The 22,213-nt window shown below is 47.4% G+C and overlaps 4 non-coding genes and 1 pseudogene across 4 annotated transcripts; all 5 read right to left on the minus strand.

The window, feature by feature from the left end:
- LOC118588364 lies at positions 1 to 16,198 on the minus strand (annotated as a pseudogene).
- Positions 15,223 to 15,295, minus strand: Trnar-ccu. The gene has a single exon. It is a non-coding gene; the product is annotated as a tRNA-Arg (tRNA).
- Positions 16,199 to 17,967: 1,769 nt separating the features above from the next.
- On the minus strand, positions 17,968 to 18,039 carry Trnap-agg. The gene has a single exon. It is a non-coding gene; the product is annotated as a tRNA-Pro (tRNA).
- Positions 18,040 to 18,436: 397 nt separating this feature from the next.
- Positions 18,437 to 18,509, minus strand: Trnak-cuu. Its single transcript has one exon. It is a non-coding gene; the product is annotated as a tRNA-Lys (tRNA).
- A 2,655-nt stretch (positions 18,510 to 21,164) lies between these two features.
- Trnak-cuu lies at positions 21,165 to 21,237 on the minus strand. The gene has a single exon. It is a non-coding gene; the product is annotated as a tRNA-Lys (tRNA).
- Between the last annotated feature and the right edge of the window lie 976 nt (positions 21,238 to 22,213).

Here is a 22,213-nt window from a genome sequence, read left to right on the forward strand (position 1 = left end):
TGAAACAAGCAAGAAACAATTGTTTTTGACTGAGCCTAACACAGTCCAGTTGCTGAATTGTGCTCAACTCGGAAACATGATAGGGAACGAGGATCAGTCTCATTAAACAGAAGTCCTTCTCTGGACCACTTTGCGCAGAGCCCCTTGCAGGTCCCTGTTCCTCAGGCTGTAGATGAAAGGGTTCAGCATGGGGGTCACCACTGTGTACAGCACGGTGGCTGCCGTGTCACTCTCAGATGAGTGTGCAGATAAGGGGTTGAAATACACAGCGATGATGGTGCCATAGAAGAGGCTGACCACAGCCAGGTGGGAGCTGCAGGTGGAGAAGGCTTTCCATCTGCCCCTTGGGGATGAGACTCTCAGGACAGCAGAGGTGATGCGGGTGTAGGAGACCAGGATGCAGACAAATGGGGTGACCATGATCACAGCTCCCTCCGTAAGAATCATCAGCTCATTGAGGTGTGTGTCTGAGCAGGAGAGTTTCAGGAGGGGAGTGATATCACAGAAGAAGTGGGGGATGGTGTTGTCTGCACAGAATGAGAGTCTAGCCATGAGCAGGGTGTGTAATAGGACATTCAGATTGGCTACCACCCATGATCCAACCACCATCAGGACACAGAGTTGATGGGTCATCTTTGTTGTGTAGTGTAAAGGGTGACATATGGCCACATACCGGTCATAGGCCATCACAGCCAGCAGGAAATTGTCCATATCCACAAACATGAAAAGGAAATACATCTGTGTGAGACATCCAGAGAAGGATATGGCCTGACTCCCGAGTATATGGTTGGCCAGCACCTTGGGGACAGTGGTGGAGGAGAAGCAGACATCCACAAAGGACAGGTTGCTGAGGAAGAAGTACATGGGGGTGTGCAGGCGGGAGTCTGTGCCGATGGCCAGGATGATGAGCAGGTTTCCCAGGACAGTGGCCAGGTACATGATGAGGAAGAGCAGGAAGAGGAACCTGCTGCGGCTGGGGCTGCCTGGAGAGTCCCAGGAGGAGGAACTGGGAGACGCTCGACTGGTTGGTGCCTCTCATTGGACTAAGAGCAGGCAAAGATGATTAAATAATGAAACTTGGGAGTTACTGGTGAAGACAGGACAACTAAAATTACAGAGAAATAGGTCAGAGAAGTTAGCGGAATGTGAGCACTTTGCGCCCTGCAGTGGTCTCATTTCTTCTTCAGCACCGTGAGCTAGCGTGTGTATGGGTTGTGTGTGTATGGGTTGTGTGTCCATGGGTTGTGTATGTATGGCTACTTTGTGTATGGGTTGTGTGTGTATAGATTGTGTATGCATGGGTTGTATGTGTATGGGTTGTGTGTGCATGGGTTGTGTGTGTATGGGTTGTGTGTGTATGGGTTGTGTGTATGGGTTGTGTGTGTATGGGTTGTGTGTGTATGGTTGTGTGCATGGGTTGTGCATCTCAGGAAGGATGCTGGGCAGATTATGACAGTAAGTTCCTAGTTAGCAATATGTGCTGATTGAACTTTCTATCATTATTATTTCCCTTTTTGATCTTTGAGGGTCTCCCCTCAAAGTAGAAATGTAGTTTTTTTGTTTTTGAGTTGTCCTGAGTGAAACTCAAAAACAAAAAACTTAGAATCCTCTTGACCTTGCCTCCCAAGGTCATGGATGACATGACCACAATGCCTGACCACCTAATGGTTTTTAAAGTATAATTTTTTAAATTATTTTTATTTTATGTGCATTGGGTTTTTTTGCCTGCATGAATGTCTGTGTGAAGGTGTCAGATTCCCTAGAACTGGAGTTATAGACAGTTACGAGCTGCCGTATGGGTGCTGGGTCTTCTGGAAGAGCAGCCAGTGCTCTTAACCACTGAGCCATCTTTCCAGTCACCAGAAAATAAAATAAAAGTGTGATTTTTAAGAAATTACAGACATAGCCTGGTGGTGGTAGTGCACACTTTTAATCTCAACACTTGGGGGGCAGAGGCAGGCACATCACTGAGTTCAGGGCCAACTTGATCTACAGAGCAAGTTCCAGGAGAGCCTACAGGGTTACAATAGAGAAACCATGTCTCAAAAAAAGAAAAGAAAAAAAAAAAGAAAGAAAAAAAAAAGAAAGGAAAGAAAAGAAAGAAAATTTACAGACATAAGGAATCTAGCCGAGTTAGGAGGGAGGGTGTGGTAGTATATGCCTGGGATCCCAGAATGCAGGATGTGGAGGCAGGAGGGTCAAGAGTTCAAGGTCATCAGTTACATAGTAGTCTGAGGACAGACTAAGATACAAGCAATTTTATTTAGATGTCTATCAATGGATTAGTGGACAAAAAATTATGGTGTGTATATACATTGTGGTATTTTATTAAAAAATAAGAATAAGGAAAAACAAAAACAAAAAAAACTACATTTCTATTTGTTTGTTATTTTGGGTTTGGGGTTTGTTTTTGTTTTTGTCTTTCCAGACAGGGTTTCTCTGTGTAGCCCTGACTGTCCTGGAACCTGCTCTGTAGGCCACGCTGGCCTCAAACTCATGGAGATCTGCCTGCCTCTGCTTCCTACCACATGGCTACATCTCTTTTCAAATGGGAAATCTAGGTTAAAAAAAAACAAAACAAGATCAGGCATGGTGGCACACACCTATAATCTCACTAATCCAGAGGAAGAGACAGACAGATCTCTGTGAGTTTGAGGCCAGCCTGCTCCACAGAGTGAGTTCTAGGACAGCCAGAGCTATAGAGAGAGATTGTATCTGTTTTTAAATTTTAATTAATAACATTATTTTTAATAATTAATGCATAATAATAATAAAAAAGTAAAGTAGAAGGGAACCTGCTTCAAGGGACAGTGACACCAGAGGGGACGAAAAAGTCAGTAAAAGATGAGATTAATTACATGTGATCAAAGTATATTTTATACATGTGTAAGACTGCCACAATTAAACCATATTTTATACAATTAATCTATATTAACAATAAAATATAAAAACACAAAATCACACATACCCAAACAGAGTGGTTGCCATAGATGCTAACAGGTTGCAAGTATTTAATTTCCAGTATTATCGACATTACCAGTATGATTAATAATGTTGCTTTGGAGGAAACGTGGGCTCTCCATCCTCTCTAATCTGAACAAATCACAAATTCCTGTTTGCTCTGCGGACCAAATTAGCCTCATCCAAAACCACTCCCAGACTGGTAATCACATTGTGCTGCTCTCTAGCCTCGGGTCTACAGAGCTCACCTCCAAGTCCTAAACCAGGACTCCCTGCCTAGGTGCGCTGAGCTGATCTTGTTGGATTAAAGCAGAAAGGATGAATCAGAGGTCTGGGCAGAAACTTGGCCAACCTAGACTCTCTACAGTCAGGATCCCAGAACTGGCAAGACAGATGCTGGTTAGAATGGGTGATTATAAAGAATGGGTGATTATAAAGAATGGGTGATTACAAAGAATGGTCAGTGACCTCAGGACTGTTAACTAAGGGTGTCCCTGGAAGGTTCCATCTCCCATATGCAATATAAAGTCCTACTGACCTGACTGAGAGCAGATGGCAGTCCTCGATGTCACCAGAAGTGTCGGGCTTGCATCATTTTTTTTACTTGGCCGGAAGTTGTTGGTCTAAGGGTGGGGGAAGTGTCATTGGTGTTGTTGGGCTGTACACAGGAGGCTCTGGAGCCTGGGCTCAGCCCTCAGAACCAGAAGGCCATCTGAAGGAGTCACAAGACAAGCTCTTCAGAGGAGCTTCCATGGCCACTAGGGCCATAGTCCCTGAGAGCCTCGTTAGAGACAAGCAATTTGTCCTTTCTCCTTCTTGGGCTCTTTGGGGTCCAACACTGAGTTTCTGCCTCTGGACTTAAACAACGCTGAAAATGGTAGAATATTGAGGGTGATTACAGGCAATACCCTTCTGCTACAGAAAACCTCAGAATCCAGTATTTTCTCCTTTACCCACCTAGTTCGAGTTAATGTCATTATTGAGAAATGTGAAGCCATATAAGAATCAAGAGACTGACCTTCAAGAGCTGATGAGATGGCTCAGGTAAAGGCACTAACCACCAAGCATGATGACCTCACCTGATCCCCCAAGACCCACATGGTCCAACTGGCTCTAGCTGGTTGTTCTCTGATATCCACATATGCACTGTGGCTTGCTTGTGGGCTCATGCAAGTGTGAGAGAGCACACACACGCACGCGCGCACACACACACACACACACACACACACACACACACACACACACGTGTTGGTTTGAGTGAGAATGGCCCCTATTTGAATGTTTGCTTCCCAGTTGGTGGACTGTTTAAGAAGGATTTAGGAGGTGTGGCCTTGTTGGAGGAGGTGTGTCACCAGGGGTAGGTTTTGAGGTTTCAAAAGCCCACACTAGATTCAGTCTCTTGCCCTCCACCTCCAACTTATGGATCAGATGTAAGCTCTCAGCTACTGCTCCAGTGCCACGCCTACCCACCTGCTGCCATGCTTCCCACCATGATGGTTTGGACTTACCCTCTGACATTATAAGCAACGTCCCAATTAAATGCTTTCTTTTGCAAGTTGTCTTGGTCATGGTGTCTCTTCCCAGCAATAGAAATGGAACCAAGACACACACAATGTAATTTTTTTAAAGTTTTTAAAAAGAGAGCCAGATATGATGGCATACACCTTTAATTCCAGCACCTGGGAGGCAGAGGCAGGTGGATTTCCATAGTTAGTTCAGGCCAGTCAAGGATACATAGTGAGACCATGTCCCCAAAAGAATACAAATAAAATAAAGTAGAAAGTTACTAGGCTTCTGAATTTCACAGAGCTGTGCACACTTCCTAATCTACTGCTGCCTGTTATATGACTTTGGGAAAGCAACTGACCCCCTTCCTTAGAGTCACAAACTTTACCCCCCATTGAGCAAGGAAGTAAGCCACCTCAAGGGGCTGTGACACATGACCAGCTGAAACAATTGATATTAAATATCTCACGACTCTTGACCTCCTCAGAGCCCTTGTCCCCCAGGCAGAGGCCATGTACTAAATCACATTTGCATCCCTCTGCCTGGTCATCGTGCCCTGGGCAGACACTGTCTGGAGATCAATGCTGTGTGCGCATGCTCCGTCATATGCTGACAGCCATTTTCACAAAGGGCCATGGGACAAGACTACCGTTTTGTTTTGTTTTGTTCATTTTAGAGGGAATAAGAAATAGAAACCATTGCTGAGTCTATTTACAAACTGATAGAGGGCTGCAGAGATGGCTCAGCCGTTGAAGGCTAAGCTCACAATCAAAAATACAAACTGCTAGGATGTAGATTTTAATAAAAGTAAAAGAGAATTCTTGTGTCCCATGGGTAACCTTCTTCAAGAATTTTTCTCAGGGTTGGAGAGATGGCTCAGTAGTTAAGAACATTTCCTGCTCTTGTAGAGGCCCCAGATTTAATTTCTGGTGGCTCAAATATGGTGGCTCAAACCCATGCATAACTCTAGTTCCAGGGGATCTGATGTTCTTTTGTGAGCTCTGCTGGTACCAAGCTTGCTTGTGGTACACAGACATGCAGCTAGACAATACACTCATACACATAAAAATTGTTTTTTAATTAATAAAAAAAGAATTTTCTCTACAAGCCAGGCATGGTGGAACATCCTGTAAACTCAACACTTGGGAGGTAAAGGCAGGAGAATTTGGAGTTCAAAGCCAGCCTCAGCTACACCGTTGGGCCAACCTTAGTCAAATGAGACCCTGTCTACACACACACACACACACACACACACACACACACACACACACTTTTTATCTATAGGTGCTTTAAAGGAATGTAAGGTTACCATAAAGCATCTGATCTTACACATTGTGAAGTTCCCTTTCCTGGATTAATACCACTAACTGTCCATAAAAATAACCACACGCTCTGATTCAGAAGTGTCACCTGAATCCTTGAGATTATGTCTTTTGGAAACTTAAGGTTAGAATGCAATTGTCCTCAAAAGTTTATGTTTTGAGGCTTTGTGTCTCGTTAATGTCCCTATTTAGGGAAACTGGAAGCTGCAGGTCTGGTTGCTGCCCTGTCCTTCTGGACTGTACCTTGCCTCAAGCGCCTGTCTGCCCTCACTCTGTGTCCTCTCTGTCATGAGGTGGAAACACACTCCTAATTCCCACTCCCACTCACAAGCTCTTCCCAAGCACACTCGGGCAGGCAACCACAGGCTGACAGCTCCAGACTATAAGCCAAAAACAAATTGAAGTTTTTCTGTTAGATAGTCCCGCTCTAGGGACACAAAAGTAACTAGCACAAAAAGTATGCTATTCTAATCTGCCCTGAGTTATTTATTACCCAAACTCTTTATTCATGTGTCTTAATTAACACTCAGCTACTACAGATATCTCAAAACTAAAACCTCAGGGTTATAATGAGCCTCATCAGACGCTAATAGACAAGTTCTGACCATCCTATCTCCAAAAATAGTCCCCCCCCATCAAAATAAAACAAATAATACACAAAGCTAATTATAAAAAAAAGTCCAAAAGAGAATAGTCATGAATTAGTAAATGTGTTATTTGAAAGAAATAGAAAACAAACTTTAATCAGCCTAAAGAGAAACAGGATCTACTGATGGATGGAACTGCAAAGTTCAAACTGTCTTTTTAGGAAGTCTGTGTTTTCAGATATTACTAAATTCAGGACCCCGGTGATGATTTCACAACAATGAATTTCCTCCTCACTTTGTTTCTGTTGTGTGACTTTTTCTGGGGAGAAGTAAAGAAATGTCTCTTCAATACAGATAGTGTGAGAATTACAGCTTGGATGTAGAGGGATCCTGGCAGTCGGGAGCCAAGGAGGACCACAAAGTCACTGTAAGCACAGCAGCTTACAGCCCTGCTCCAGGGAAAGGTGTCCCCAATGAAACAACTCTGCCCCAGCAGCGGAGGGTTTCCCCAGCAAAGTCCCATGAAGTGGAACAACTCTGCTCTCCTACAGGAGGTTGCCCCAGGGATTGGGGAGGGGATCCAGGAGGGCGGCTGCCTCTGGGGTGAGAAGCAGCAGCTGAACTGAGTACAGGGCTTATATAGGGTTTCTTGGGGGGAGGGGATTGGAGCTTTCCAGGGTGGCCTGGCATTGGTAAATTTTTGTGATCTGATTCTAGGGCATGCTCAGGGATTGGTGGCATTTCAAGCTCAGGGACCTCAGGACTGAGAGATTGGTGGGATTTTGAGCTCAGGGATTGGTGGGATTCTGTAGCCTGACTATGGAGCAAGCTCAGGGATTGGTGGGATTTCAAGCCCTGGTCCTGGGGTCAAGTCAGGGTCAGGGTACTTTTCCTTGGCCCTTTTCACCCTACAGATAGGGCATCAACAAAGGGAGTATTCCATCCAGAGCCTTTGTGGTGAGCCAATGACGTCATTTATAGGATTGCTGCTGAGTGATTACTTACAGGAACGTGAATGAGGTTCACAGGAGACAGGTGAGGGGTACTCACAGGAGCATGGGTAGGGCTTAGGGGAGCTTGGGTGAGAGGTCACTTAGAGGAGCATGAGTGAGGGATTACAGAAGCTTGGGTGACTGGAAAGCAGCTCCATCACTGACAAGCCCCACCCCAGCATGACAACAATTCACAAAAGCTGTACCACTGGAGTCCCAACTCCGACCAACTTCCTACTGCCGGTAGCGGATGTAGTTGGAGGATGGTGTTATGACAGGACAGGGTGGATAAGGCTCAGACAAGAGTCAGATAATATCCTTTTCATGAGGGAATGCTAACAGCCCCATTATCATTGCCATTGCCTACCTATCACTGCACTCTTTCGCTGTTTGGTTGCCATGTCAGCAGGGACAAAGTATTCTGTCATCTCCATAGCAATCTGTTCTAAGTCTTGTCAAATCTGGCCAAAGGTCTTGTCAGGCCCAGAAGAAATAGCTTCATTACAACAGCTTCTATTCAACTTCAATTTTTAGACTTTCTCTTGCCATATAACATTATCTACCAATAACTCCAAAATCACACCTTCCCAGAACAACAGTGACCCCCCCAGACCAACGGTGACCTCACAGACTAACAGTGACCCCCTATACCAACAGTGACCCCTTCCAGACTAACAGTAACCCCCCAGATCAACAGTGACCCCCTCAGACCAACAGTGGCTCCCCAAACCAACAACAACCCCTCCCAGACCAACAGTGACCCTTCCAAACCAACAATGATCCCTCCCAGACTAACAATGACCCCCCAAACCAACAATGATTCCCCCAAACCAACAATGACCCCTCCCAGACTAACAGTGACTCTCCAAACCAACAATGATCCCTCCCAGACTAACAATGACCCCCCAAACCAACAATGATCCCTCCCAGACTAATAGTGACCCCTCCCAGATTAACAATAACCCCTCCCAGACCAACAATGACCTCTCAAAGACTAACAGTGACCCTTCCCAGACCAACAGTGACCCCTCCCAAACCAACAATGACCTCTCCCAGACCAACAATGACCCCTCCCAGACCAACAGTGACCCCCCAAACCAACAATGACCTCTCCCAGACCAACAATGACCTCTCCCAGACCAACAATGACCCCTCCCAGATCAACAGTGACACCCCAAACCAACAGTGACACCCCCCAGACCAATAGTGACAACATACATATAGCTTCTCTTCACCTTGAGTTGCCCACCCTCCCCCCCCCCCCCCTACCCCAGCACAAGTGTAAACCTGAACCAACCATTCTCGATGGAAGTGTGGGACATTGTGATTGTGGCCATCCTAGATCATGGACCAAATGTGTCCTCCTACAGTTTTGATCTTAAGACAGTTCATCTCAGTTGTGAACTTAATGAGCTAGATCTAGAATCACTAGGAAGACATGCCTCTTGGGCATGCCTGAGAGAAACAATTTTTTTTTCTATTAAAGGTATTTATTTAGCCCAATAAGATCCCATAGTTCCTGAACCTCCCCCTTCTACTTTGTCTCAATTAGCCAATTGCATTAGACTGTAAAGTTGAGCTACAACCAATGGGATGAGACACAGTCACCCGCTACATCAGGGATAGAAGACGAAGGCTGTCTTGGCAAATAAGCGTAATATCCCTATTTGGTTTCTAGTGCACCCTTTTTACCAAAAGAAATTGCTTTGCCAAGTTACTTTCTCTTTTTTAGTGTGTTCCTTTGTGCAACATCAAGATTTATTTTGCTAACAATTGTGGGGCTCATCCAGGATTTCAAACCCATCTGAGAGAGTGTTTAGATCCCCTCCTTTAGGGGAAGAGTGCCCCACCCCCATTGTGGTGGCCTCCATGATCTCAGGTGAACGGTATTCTTTTGGATCCATAACAGTTCCAGGACAGAAAGTTTCTCAGGAATGTGAGAAGCCCCAAGAAAATGCCTTAGAAACCGGAAAGCTCCCGTACACAAGACCATGCAAAAGGAAATGCAAAGAATGGCCCAGCACTCCTCGGTGGCTGGGCCATCCCAGAGGTTGACTAAGAGAATGAGTGAGACATGTCATAGACATGAAGTGAGCATGGAGTCCTGATCCATAACTCCATAGGTGTCCTTGGTGACTTCCGAATGCTAAGTGCCTAACAAAGGGCACTGTCCCACGAGGGAATTGGTTAGAGATGTATGAAGCATTCAAACTTAGAGTACAAGAAGCCTCCATTACTAGATGCTTAGATTCTGGTTGGTTATCAAAGTGCCAGAAACCTCTATCAGGTAGGGATTCGAGTCTGGTAGGTTAACTCTCATAAAGCCAGGATGGAAAACAATTAAGTTTTTTAAAAAGTTCTCAAGAAATAAATTCCCCAGACAGGGAATGACTACTGCTCTGGTTGGCTCAGAGGCTCCTCGACTCCACTCTGTATTCACAAATCTGTCTGACTTCAGCCTAAGCGAGAGAAAATGGTGCCAAGGTCACGGTTGCCTTCCCAGCCCATCCATGTGCTCCCAGTGCAACCCCACCACCTACAGGCACTGGGCACACCTACACTCCCTCTCCTTTCGGGGTTCCCCTGCCTGTGAAACTTGCAGGGAGGTCAAAACAGGCTCTGGGTGACACTGCTTGAAGTTCACGGCTACAATGTGTGCTAAAACATATGGGCTCCCTTTCCTTGGGGTCAGTCCTCTGTCTTTTTTTCTTTTCCAGATCCACATGCCTAGGCTACATATGCTATCTTCTCCTACACTCAGGCCAACCTAACTCAGTGCCTTTAATTAATTTAATTAATTAATTAACAGAAGAGTGACTGTCCACATCTAGTCTGTGAGACATGGACCCAGAGAGACTCGTGTCCTTTTGGCTAATTTTAGCATAGAGCTGCACTCACAATAAGCAAAAAGTAACTATATTTGTGTTCTCACCATCTTGGCTGGTGACCTTATCAAGATGGAGACAACCAAGTGAATTGGTTGGTGAACTGGTTAGTGACATCATCAAGATGGCCCTAACCATGTGACTTCACTGCTGTCTTGGTTATCACACGTTGGACAAATCAAACTGTCAGCACCTGTAATCCACCTGAGCACCCAGGGGATTACTGCACCTCCTTAATTTCCTGCCTTACAGCCCAGCCACAGGCTTGGCGCCCAGAGGAGACTAAGAGACTACAGCATGGCTCTACCGCCAAGTGATGAGGCCAATGCATTTTTACATTAGACCACAGAGATGATTACAGACCTCCATGGTGGAAGTGGTAATGGGAAGCCGGAAAAGCCACAGATTCCTCTAAACTAAAGTGACCCCTGAGGACTGATCTTAACTGTTAAAAGAAAGTATTGATTCTGGTCACCTGCATGGTCTTAAATATCCCACAAGAAAGTGTAACCAAGAACTAAAATGAGGGGTGTGTTTCTTTAACAGTGAGTTCAAAGATCTCACTTCCTGGACATTAGATTTAAACCCATACGTGATGTCATCCATACAAATTTATCACTCATTTTTTTTTCTTCTTGATAAGAAAAATAGCCAGGCAGAGGTAGTACACACCTTTAATCCCAGCACTCAGGAGGTAGAGATAAGTAGATTTCTGTGAGACTGAGGCCAGCCTGGGCTACAGATAGAGTTCCAGGACAGCCAGGGCTACCCAGAGAAACCTTGTCTTAAAAAATGAAAAAAGAACAAAGAAAGGAAATGCTGCCTGGGTAGGAGACTTCAGACCCTAGATCTCTGCTACACATACCTAAAGCTAAGGAGACAGGTCCACTACTGCTCTACCTAAAAGTTTCAATTCTCTTCCTATCTAGAGCCATCTGAGAGGGACTTCTGATCTAGACATGCCAACAGCTGTCTAGGAGCCTGAAAGCAAATTCTGGGCTCATCACTCTGGAAACCAGCCTTAGAGGCCAAAGAAAAAAGAGGCATCTAAGATGGAGACTGTAATCTTGAGACAGGGTTTCCCTGTGTAGACCTGGCCATCCCGGAACTCACTCTGTAGACCAGCTGGCCTGGAGGCTCAATCTCTAAAAGAGATTCTAATGGATTTTGATTTGGACCTTTAAGAAAATGTCCTCTAGAGGGGCAGTGGCAGCACACGCCTTTAATCCCAATATTTGGGAGGCAGAGCCAGGCAGATCTCTGTGAGTTCAAGGCCAGCCTGGTCTACAGAGCGAGTTCCAGGACAGGCACCAAAACCACACATAGAAACCCTGTCTTGAAAAACCGAAAGAAAAAAAAATGTCCTCTGTTCTATTCTCCTGCCTTCCTGCCAAGCCTTGTAATGCTATTAGCTCTCCCATTTCTATCCGGGTTCCAGCCAAGGACTTCCCTTCCTCCAGACACCTGGCTGGTATCCAAATAAAAGCACCCATGTGCTTCTGGGTAGGCCTGCTGCCAGGCCCAATGGCCTCATCTAGCTAGAAGAAGCCAGGTCTGTCACTGCCCCATTCCACAATGGCGGTTAGGGTTACCCCTTGTTGGGGTTGTGATAAAAACTGGAAGTTCAAAAAATTGGGTAAGCAAATTAGGGTAAAATATTCCAAAGAAAAGAGACCAGTTTCTCCTTGGATAAAAGCCAAAAATGTCCTTGGGCCCTTGGAAGCCTCATCACAGACTGAAGCCACAGAGGTCAAAGGTATAGGGGGAGGGGCTGCTCTCTGATATGTTCCTAGGCAATTCTAGGGTTTCTTTTTCTTTCCTTTTCTTTTTTTTTTTTTTTTCCAGAGCTGAGGACAGAACCCAGGGCCTTGCACTTGCTAGGCAAGCGCTCCACCACTGAGCTAAATCCCCAACCCCGGGTTTCTTTTTCAGAGCAGGGGGAATAATAAAATAGCACTATAAAGATCTGTTAAGAGAAAAATCCTTCTAGTCAAGAGAATAGAATCTCTGGTCAGAGGGAAACCCTCCTGACTCTGTTACTGTTGCTTGGTCAAGGGACCACCCCTAGGAAGAGCTCACTTTATGTTTATATCATCACTTGTCATAACAATCATTTACTGTGACTAGAGACTTCAAATGGTCAACATGGTGGCTAAGAATGAAAGAAAAATAGAGAGGGAATTGTGAGAAACAGCTTTTTCTTTTTTTCTTTCTTTTTTCAAGACGGGGTTTCTCTGTGTAGCTTTGTACCATTCCTAGATCTAGCTTGGTAGACCAGGCTGGCCTCGAACTCACAGAGATCTGCCTGCCTCTGCCTCCCAAGTGCTGGGATTAAAGGCGTGTGCCACCACTGCCCATCGAGAAACAGCTTTTTCTATCAAAGGTCTCTAACCTGACAAGGGCCCGTATACCCTGAACCCCTCCCACATTATCCATCAAGCAGGAAATGTACACACACACACACACACACACACACACACACACACACACACACGCCAATCTGGTGGGGGCATTTTCTCAGCTGAGGTTCCAAAATGACTTCAGCTTGTGTCAAGTTGACAAAACTAGTCAACACACACTGACTGAGCCAAATTATACTCTAACACAGTCTGCCAAAGTGAAATGCAGAAAAATGTTGTGTTCATTGTGATGAGTCTGTAAATCACTGGTATGAGAAGAAGTAGCTAGCTAAAGATCTTCAAACCAAAGTGGGGGCACAGGGAGGATTACCTATAGGAAGCAGCCAAGAGTAAAAAATTGATGGAGCTGAGATTTAGATTTGCACTAGGGATGTAGAAGCTAACAAAATAGCATTTGTTTGTTTGTTTTGAGACACAGTCTCACTACATAACCCCGGCTAGTTTAGAACCCACTATGTGCACCAGGCTGCCTTTGAACTGATAAAGGTCAGCCTGCCTCTGTCTCCCAAATGCTGGGATTACATCACACCCAGCTAACAAAACAAATTTTTAAAACACCAGAGAAAAGCTGGGTGTGGCAGCTCACACCTATAATCCCAGCTCTGGCAGAGGCTAAGGCAAGGTTAATCTGAGCATAGGGGGAGACAGAGGCAGGGGAAATCCCTGTGTGTTCAAGGCCAGCCTGGTCTACAGAGTGAATTCCAGACCAGTCAGGCTACATAGTGAAACCTTGTCTCAAAAGACAGAGAGAGAGAGAGAGAGAGAGATAGAGAGAGAGAGAGAGAGAGAGAGAAAGAAGGCAAGCTGGGAAGTGATGGCGCAGACTTGTTATTCCAGCACATAAGAGGCTGATGAAGTAGGATCGAGGGTTTGAGGCCATCCTTGACTACGTATTAGGTTTGAAGCCTGCCTGGGCAGATGCGGGGAAAGGAGGAAGAAAGGGAGAGAAAGAGCAAGGGGGAGAAATACCAAGCCCATGTTGAGCTACATGCTAAGATGCTGTCTAGAAGAGGAGAGAATGAGAAATCAGAAGTAAGAGAACAGAAGTGGGCTCCAGCTTAGAATCACTTGCTGCTTTCCGCTTCCGTTCCCTTCCTCCTCCAGGTTCAGTCCTGTGGTTTAAACCTGAACACGAACACAAGTGTTCTTCTGCGGGGAATTCTCTGCACTGGGAGCCATCCGGCATTCCTCAGTCCGAGGGAAGGAAGGAGGAGGGGGGTGAGGACGCAGTTGGGGACTGCAGCGTCCTCTGAGCAACCAGTCCCCTTCCCAGAATACAGTGAAGTAAAGTCGGGTTTAAAGAAAGACCGATTATTAGATACTGATTTATTGATTTCTTTAATATTTACTAAAACGCTGCTTATACTCCCTCCCTATATTTAGGGAGTATACTCCTTATACTCCGCTGACTGCCCCTATGCTTCTGTGAAATCTTGCTTGCTTGCCCACTCCACCTTGTGGTTCTAGAGTATAAGATAAAAACCAAACTGGACTTGTCATCAAAGCCTTGCAGGAGCTGTCCTGGCTTCTGCCCACCAGTGACATCCCCCTCTTCTGCTCCCGGTGATGTCGGAGTGCTTACTCCAGCTAGGTGCCCTCAACCATAGCCGTCCTTCCAGTCACAGGCTCTGGGCTTTATGCTACCGGAGTGCTCACTAAATCACAGACCAGATAGAATCAGCTGGAGCCCAAATCATAGACCAACACCCCTGACTTTTTCCCACCTGAAGGAACTATAAATGTCACAGAAATCGACATTCTAAAACAGAGATTCAAACAGTAGACCATTCAGGACTCTGGGAGAGTCATTAATCACTGTACCTCAACTGCCAATTCTTCAAGGGCCCTTTGAACCTCACCTGTCAGAGGAGCAACCTCACTTCCCTTCTCCCTTTGACCTGACTACTTGACCAGCTTCTAGTCTCCCGTTTTCTGCCGCCCAAAGCCTTCAGCGCTGATAGGAACTGGGGCATGAAGGGCTTGTTTTATAAAAATCTCTCCCATGTTTCGTCATCCAAGTAGATTAAATTGTCTTTGTGGGATTGAATCATATTAATAAAACAAACCAGTTGCATGTGATGGGTCACTCCTGTGAGGGTAGTACTCAGGAAGGGTAGTACTCAGGAGGCTGAAATTGAAGGAGAGATCAAAGCCAGCCTGGTCTATATAAAGGAACACACACACACACACACACACACACACACACACACACACACACAGGAAAAGAAAGAAACAAATACAAATGTGTTTCATTCCTTCCCTATTAGTGCTCCTTTTCCTCCCTCTCCTTTTATCCAACACCTACAATAACACCTTATAAGTAGATTCCTGGACATCTGAAAGCCTTCCATCTTAAGCTATCAGGCTGGACACTCCCAAATACAGCTGGCTGCTCCGCAGCGCATAATTCCAGTGCTATGAAAAGGGCTTGACAGAACAGAGTTTCCAATTACAGACTAGCGTGACCACACCTGACCTAGAACACTACACCCTCCATAACTGATTCTGCAGCTCAAAATGTTGCCCAGCCGCAGGTGGTAGCCCCACACTACCCCAGGTGGGACTCGAACCCACAATCCCTGGCTTAGGAGGCCAGTGCCTTATCCATTAGGCCACTGGGGCTGACAGCTCTTAGGTCCCTTGAAAAATATTAAAAGGAATACTTCCTCACTGGTGGTTAAACCGTCGTTCAGTAACTGGTGTGGGCACTTATCTACCCAGGACATCTTCTTGCCCGAGTCCCTACAGCCTTCCAGCCCCAGCGCCCTCGAATACCGAGCCCCTCTGGCTGGGCTCGTTCCGGACCCTGCAACCTTAAGCCACCGCTCCGCGGGTACCCACGCCTGCACTTCCTTCCCGGAGCACTCTGGCCCGGGACACACCGCATTCACCTGGGGGTGATGACTTGGATAGAACTGAAAAAATGGGAGTTCCTGGCTGAGGCCCGACGCAGAAGTCAGAGCCTTCTCCGCATCCTCACACGTGCAGCCACGGGGCTGGACGCCACCTTCGGAGCTTGGCCGCCGTTCAGGACCTTGAAGATTCGGCCCTGAGCCTCACTGTGCAGGCACCGGCGCACCAGGGGTATCGGGGTGCCAGGCGAAACCCCCCAGAGCTGCCCGAAGCGACTTCTTGGTGGAGTTTTCAGGAAACGCTCTCTTCGTTCAGGGTAGCTGGCAGTGTACCCAGTGGTGAAATCCCGCAGACTCTGGAGCTGTTCGGATACGCCTCCACGCCGCCCTCCAGCTCCCGGAACCTTACAGGGACGCCTTCCTCCTTCTCCCATCTATCAGCGTCCTCTGCACTGGAATCTGCCTTGCGCTTTCTAGTCCAGCTGCGAGGCCGAGCCTCATCCAGGACTCCGCAGCGGCGAGCAGGCTGCCTGCGGTTTTTGGAATACTCTTCCCATCCGAAGCGCGAAGTCTTCGCTAGTTTAAAATCCTTTGCGTTTTTACGGAAAGCAAGAGAAAAAGGAAGCTCCGACTAAGACCTGCAAAGCTGAGGTCCTAGCTAGCTCCGGGCGCGGAGCTGCGCCCCAGGAACCTGAAAGATGCTAGACCAGCTAGCTGCCCGAGAAGGGCACAGACCTCTGACGACTCTAGAGGTCATGCTGGGACCCAAGAAGAGACTGCTGATGACTAGAGATCAGTGATCTGGTGCAAGATTTTCCCTTACGGACTACTGTCACACTTAAAACTGGCATTTATTAGCAGGCCAGATGTCTTACTATAGATTGTACCCAACCCCGATTTCTTTAATTGTGTTTTGTCTTATGTAACATAGCCCAAGCTGCCTAAAACTCACCATGTAGCTGAGGATGACCTTGAACTTCTAAATTTGTTTTTAATCATAAAAGTCATACTAAATTTTTTTTGGCAAAAACGCTACACAGACTCTAGGACTAGTCATCAGGTACATGCCAGATTGGTAAATCAAGCCGGACCTTACTGAAGAGCCTTTTGGTTGAGCTATATTTCCAAATGCTTGGATGGTTAGGCTTGTTCATAGTAACTGGATCATCTCTGACCCTGGTATAAAAGGTTCCTTCCTCTTCTCTTTTGCTTTAGTTGAGTGCAGAGGATTTAACCAGAGACTACAGCATGCTAGTCAGGGCTCTACCACTTTCTTCTTGAACCTACTCCTTGAAGGTTTTTGAAGAATGCAGCGATAATAAACTCAGGAAATGTAATTTTGTTCTCCAAAGACCCTGGATAGATATCTGAGGGTCTCAATATCTTAGGACATCTCCTCTCCCAGGAGAAAAAACGTCTCAGAAACAGCAACCAGTGGCAGTGGGGCAGGTAGGTGTTTTCCTATGCATTCTCATCTGCACAGCACAGATTCAAGGGCATCCCAGCCACCTGCTCCAGTTCTCTCTGCATCCCCCGGGGGCGCAGAGGGATTGGCAAATGCCTTCTAAGTAACTATTATTCTGAGACACTGTGCACCTCCCCAGGGTCCCCGTGGTCATTTACTTTTGGCTAAGAATTCCTTTACGTCGTGACGTGGAAGTTCTCTGCTGTGGCTGGTTGGAACTCCAGGGGGAGGGGAAGGAGTGTTTCACGATGTAGCTCAGGCTGTCCTGAGTTCTCCTGTCCCATCATCCGCCCTGGTGCTGGGATCACAGGCCTGCACCATCCTACCCACTTCCAAGGCTGTTTGGGTTTTTGGTTTTTGTTTGTTTGTTTTGACACCACACCAGGATTGATTTTTTTTTTAATCCACCATTCTCCATTATTTTTATGCATCAGGTTGGTTTTAATAATCCCAGCCATTCCTTTTTTTTTTCTTTCTATTTTTATTTTATGTGCATTGGTGTTTTGCCATAAATGCTGGATGCCCTGGAACTGGAGCTACAGAAAGTTGTAAGCTGCCATGTGGGTGCTGGGAATTGTAATCCCGGTCCTCGGGAAGAGCAATCAGTGCTCTTAACCACTGAGCCATCTCTCCAGCCCCCTCCAGCCATTCTTGTTGATTGAAAATTAGAATTATGGGCTCAGTGATTGCTTGCCTAGCTCTGGACTCCAACCAGATTAATTCACATGCCTATATGCCCAGCACTTGAGAAGTGGAGGCAGGAAGATCGGAAATGCGAAGTTCGGGACCAGCCTGAGTTACAGGAGACCCTGCCACAAACAAGAAAAAAATGAACAACTTTGAGTACTTTAGAGACTTCTGTCTATCTGTTGTTTAGTCAACCCTTCTAAGTAGCCAAGCTTGACTTTGAATTCTGAGCATCTCCACCTCCAGGGCCAGGATCATAGGCATATATGCTAAGTAGTTCAAAACAGGAAGGGCTCGTCCGGGATTTGAACCCGGGACCTCTCGCACCCTAAGCGAGAATCATACCCCTAGACCAACGAGCCTTAAGAACTAGGAACATCTGCTTTTTTTAAGGGTGGTGATAGACTCCTATGGTTGGTTTCAACAGATCTACAGAGAACTGAATTTCAAACTTGTCTGGACGGGGTAATTTAAGGGCAGAGAAAATTGCCCAGTGGCCCACTCCATCCAGAACGTCAAAAGTGCATGGTCAAAAGCAGATGGTATCTCGTGGCCCTCTCCTGCTTCTCGAGACAGAGAAGACCCACAGACTGCTCATTGCTTCTAGCTTTGGCCTAAAAGTCTGAGTTGCTCTCTCTCCTGTGGCTGAGATGGGAACTGAGAGAATTTGGATTAAGAACTTGGAAAGAAAGCAGAACGCCAGCAATGGAACGCCGGTGTAGTCTCTGAATTCTATTAGTCCAAGCTAAAATGCCACTTCGCCCAACGTGGGGCTCGAACCCACGACCCTGAGATTAAGAGTCTCATGCTCTACCGACTGAGCTAGCCGGGCGTCTTGAGAAGCTACTGTTGAATAAACAAATTAGTAAAGGTAGCCTGAGGGTACTGGAAATTAAGTGAGTTAATAAATCTATGATGGACACTGGGACTACTTTGAAGTACCCCACAGAGCAGGGATGCCGTTGCGTGTGGGGGTGAACTCCAGGACTGGGAAGTGTAGCCTCCCCTTGAGGCCAACACACCGCCTTCCCCAGGACAAAACTATTGCCTAGGAGGCTTACTGGCTCCAGCTCCCTTCTCTCCCCCCAGCTCCCGACCTGGGGGTCTCACACCTCTGTCTCCAGGTGGCGCCTCCTCGTTCCCGCCTTGTAACCGCACAAAACAAGCTTCCCCCAGCCAGTTCCGCACCTAGGCGCGTTCGGCTCTCACCTCACGAAAACACATACACAGCCAGATGTGGGGGACAAACCCGGACAGGTCTGGCGGTGGAGGAGCGCGTCTGAACCTAGGACGGCACCTGTGTCGGGTCTGAGTCTACACCAGTTAGAAGACTCAGCAGGTTGCTGCCCCGACGTGGGCTTCTCCGCTTTGCCCAGCCCAGTTTCCCCAGAACGAAACCTAAATGGGAGAGGTGTGGCTTGCAGGTAGGGCTAGAACCCTGGAGTGTGGAGACTTACTTACCTTCTCAGGTCTTTGGCTTAGTCTAAAGACCACATGGCCTGGGAGCTGGCTGGCACAGGGTGTCCCTAAGGAGACTTGAGTCGGTCGGTAAACTATGTTCCAGCTGGGTTAGCAGAGCCTTCTTTGACGTCACAGGGCAGGCTCCAACCTGGCTAAAAACACTGACTCCAGCCAGCCCAAGAGTCCTCAGTACCTGGATTGCACTCCCAGGGGCCTTGTCCAATGACCCTTGGACAAGGAGATGATCCTGGTTCAACCAGGACAGATTGGACACACACCCTAGAAGCCTACACAGGGCCTTAAGCCAGCAAGTGCTCCGTCTCTGTGGCAGGTGCCTGCCTACCCTCGTCTACTTTTTAAGTTTCAATTGTGTGTTTTCAAATACAGAAACGTTTGCTTCTTTTTTTCAGTCCAAAAGATGGAAGGACTTCCGCCTCACAGATGTTCCCGGTTGTTCTCAGTTCTCTAAATACAGTGAGCGTGGTTGTGTTATGATCTGTCCGATGACTCCAGCATCTGAAACCTTCGTAATCTTCTTTCTTATGCCTATTGCTTATGTCGTGTGGCCGGATTGTATCGTGTTTCTTTGTCAATTTTTAAGGGGAACTGTCCTTTCTCTTTGTATGGGTATTTCTGTGGAATATAACAGAAATGTGTCATTTTCCACCAGAACGGGTGGGTTGTTTGCTTCTGCATGGAAGGACTTGAAAGCCTGTGTCTCCAACTCAACCCGCTTCACCACATCCATCCCCACCCCCGATGTTACTTAAATACGCAGAGTCACACACCCACGACCCTGGCTCATAGTAAACTTTCAAACCCTTCATAGCAAACAAAAACAAGAGCCCTTGCCAATAGCATGCCCACCAAAAACAGTGGCTCTCAACCTGTGGGTCGCGAGCCCTAAGCCCATCGGAAATATTAGATATTCACATTACAACTCATAACATTAGCAAAATTACAGCTATGAAGTAGCAACGAAAATGATTTTGTGGTTGCAGTCACCACAACATGAGGAAGTGTATTAAAGGGTCTCAGCATTAAGAAGGTTGAGAATGTTATAGAATGAAAGGAACCCAGACTTGTAGGTGCTGGGTGGAACTCAGGACCTGAGTTTGGACCAGGAGGCCTGAGCCCAGGAGGGCTACATCAGATGACCGGAGGGAAGCGCGGCCAAGAGGAAGGCGTCTGTCACCAGCTACAAGCATCGGTACACTTCAGCCTGGGTCCAGGCTCCAGCCTCCCTCTCCAAGACACTCTAGACCCCTGAGCCAAAGTTGCGGGCCGAGTCCCAGGCTGGTGTTTTAATAGCCTCTGAACATTCTGTCGTTGAATGTGAACCTCCAACTTAGACTGATTAAAGGTAGTTTGGTAGGTACAACGCTGTAATTCAACTCTAAAGCAGCCGTGGGCAGCTATAGAGAGCGTGAAGCCTTTTTAAAAGTTGCCTTCCTGTGGCTAGGGTATAGTTCAGCAATGTAGGGTGCGCTGCGTTCAACCCCTACTTTGAAAAACCAACCTCGACGTGCAGCCCTGAGGTTTCAGAGCTAAGTGTCGCTCTTGCATCCACATCTGGTGAGGGACAGAATATGATGGGGCGGGGCAGGTTGGGCTCATCCGGGATTTGCATCCAGACTCCTCTATTGGTGGGAATCACACCCGTAGACCAGCCAGCCACCTACAATGTCGCCACTTCGTCGCGGTCCTGGAGTCCTGGGGCTGGGACCCCCCAGATCAGCCTGCCGAGACTAGGATTCCCCCGCTCCTGCCAAGCACCCATAGTAAAGACGCCAACCCTACGCACCCGCTGTCTTCACTTCCGCTCACTGTCCGGAGTGGAGAGCTGCGAGTCGCGCGCAGCCCATCCCCGCACCGCAGAACTCGCTAGGGGTCAGCAGAACTGAGCCAAAAGTCGGCAATCTGGTTTGAGAGAGAGAGATAAAATGTCGTTGAGGGACTTAGAAAACAGCACCCTTATCCTACTCACAATGCTCAATATCTCAGAATTCAAACAAAAACAACAAGCCGCCCAACGTGGGGCTCGAACCCACGACCCTGAGATTAAGAGTCTCATGCTCTACCGACTGAGCTAGCCGGGCGTCCCGCGGCGCAACTTTCAGCATTGTCATTACCAAGGTTGGCCCGAGGGTGCTGGGGAGCAAGACCACCTGTGAAACGTGAGGGCGAACGTGCCGGGCCTACACCGAGTCTGCCCCGACCCACCTCGGATGTCAGGCCGGGCGCCAGGGTTGCTGCCCGGGAGGACGGCGGGCCAGGGAGGGCGCCGTCCGTCGCGTCTTAGCCGCCGTGCTGGGCCGGCCTCGCTCCCGGTCCTGCCTTCTAACCCCACACCACTGTCGCCGGAGGAAGGCAGCGGAACCGGGCCTGGATCTGGCTGGCTCACGGCGGCCCTGGGGGAAGGAGGTTCGTGGGTGAGCTCCGGCTGGGCTTTCTGTATGGATTATCAGTCTACTTGGGCGCCCCAGCTCCAAAAAGGCTAGAATACCGATCCGACCCAGCCCGAGTGTCCTCAATGCCTGAATCACACCCAAGTCCCTAACGCCAATGACCCTGAGACGGGTTACCTGGGTAGAACCTGCAGAGTCCTTAACTATAGGAGAAAGAGGCAGAAGAGAGAAGGCTAGCAAAGATGGAACTGTGTTCACGCGCGGGCACGCCGACCCCACACCCAGCTGATCAACTCAGACACTACATCATCTAAAATTAAAGTTCCGTTGTATTTTTTTAAAGGTCGATTGCTCTTTCCTTGGTACATTTCTTTGTATAGAGAATTCTGCGAAATATCATAGGAGTTGTGTGCTTCTGTCAAGGACAGAAGGGCATAGCAAGTTAGTTGTAAGGGAGGTCGACTCCCCGGAATCGGTACAGGACACACCCAGACACAAATTCTTAGCACAAAGGAGAATGATGTATTACCCCGGAGGGGCAAGCAGGTGGGGCGGGGTGGGGGCAGACTGCAAAGCAACAGCCAGTGCGAACAAGCAAGAAAAGAAAGCGGGTTTTTGTTTGTCTGTTTTGTTTTTTGTCTTTTGTAGGAGTGGGTTTTTAAGGAGA

Source organism: Onychomys torridus, chromosome 8 (genome assembly GCF_903995425.1).
Source record: "Onychomys torridus chromosome 8, mOncTor1.1, whole genome shotgun sequence".
Lineage (NCBI taxonomy): Eukaryota > Metazoa > Chordata > Mammalia > Rodentia > Cricetidae > Onychomys > Onychomys torridus.